Source organism: Microtus ochrogaster, unplaced genomic scaffold, assembly GCF_000317375.1.
Source record: "Microtus ochrogaster isolate Prairie Vole_2 unplaced genomic scaffold, MicOch1.0 UNK76, whole genome shotgun sequence".
Lineage (NCBI taxonomy): Eukaryota > Metazoa > Chordata > Mammalia > Rodentia > Cricetidae > Microtus > Microtus ochrogaster.
The window spans coordinates 1,829,211-1,830,255 of NW_004949174.1; positions in this window are offsets into that span (position 1 = coordinate 1,829,211).

Here is a 1,045-nt window from a genome sequence, read left to right on the forward strand (position 1 = left end):
GAATCCCGTGATGTCACCTTGTTGTAGCAACACCAACTGCCATTAGGACATTCCTCAGTCCCTAGAGGTAGAGCATTAGTCATGTTCTCAAGACTGAGGCGTCGCGTATTTGGGAGACAGAATGGAGAAGGTCCAGAGACCAGAGAGAGACAGAAGAAAGCTGCCATTAACTTCTGGCAAAGGCCCAGTGAGTCATGGGCAGGAAATGGGGAAAGGCCAAAGGAGGTGCACTTGAGCTGGGCTAGCGAGTAATGGGGCTGAGGAACTGGAGCCTCAGAGAATAAAATGGACATCCCTGATTATCATACTTACTGAAAGTCAAGGATTCCAGAATATTAGTTTGTTGATCTCCTAAGCCCAAGACTGAGAAGGCCAAGGCTGTTGTGCTGGGACCACCACAGAGCTCTTACCTTTGCTGTGGTTTGGGGTGTACTGTTGGGACAGAGAGAGACCAGCAGGAGGCAGGGAGGGACTAATGTGTCCCCATCTTAGGGCAGGCAGCACTACACTACACCTGTATTAGTTGTCTTTAGGTTCAGTGGCTGTCTAACACTGTTCCCATGGAGACAAATGTGCTCCTGGCCAAGACCTTTAAACCTCAGAGTGTTCAGCAGTCTGCTCAGGAGAATTCCTCTGACCTCCTTTCTCTGACAGTGACCGCCTTAGGGCTCTGAATCAGCAGTTGAGGATGGCAGTTAGATCAAAGGGTGACCAAACTTCTCTCAGAGTTATGGGACCATGGCAGAGAATGGCTACTGAGTGTCACCTTCAATGATCTGGGCTGTCAATGGGTGACTGAGTGAGTCTCTTGACCATGATGGAGCCCTGCCTGACTTTCCAATCCACAGTCATGGGTCATGAGTAACCAGCAATGAGACCTGGCCTCCTCATTACACTTTACTGCCTGTGCACTCTTCCATTTTTGTCCTGGCTTCTAAATCACAGCAGGCTTCAGGGCTCTGGACCATGCTGCATCCTGTTCTTCTTTGAATATTCTTGAAGAGGCGGTCTCTGTAGTCACCTGAAGAATTATAGGGAGGCCGAG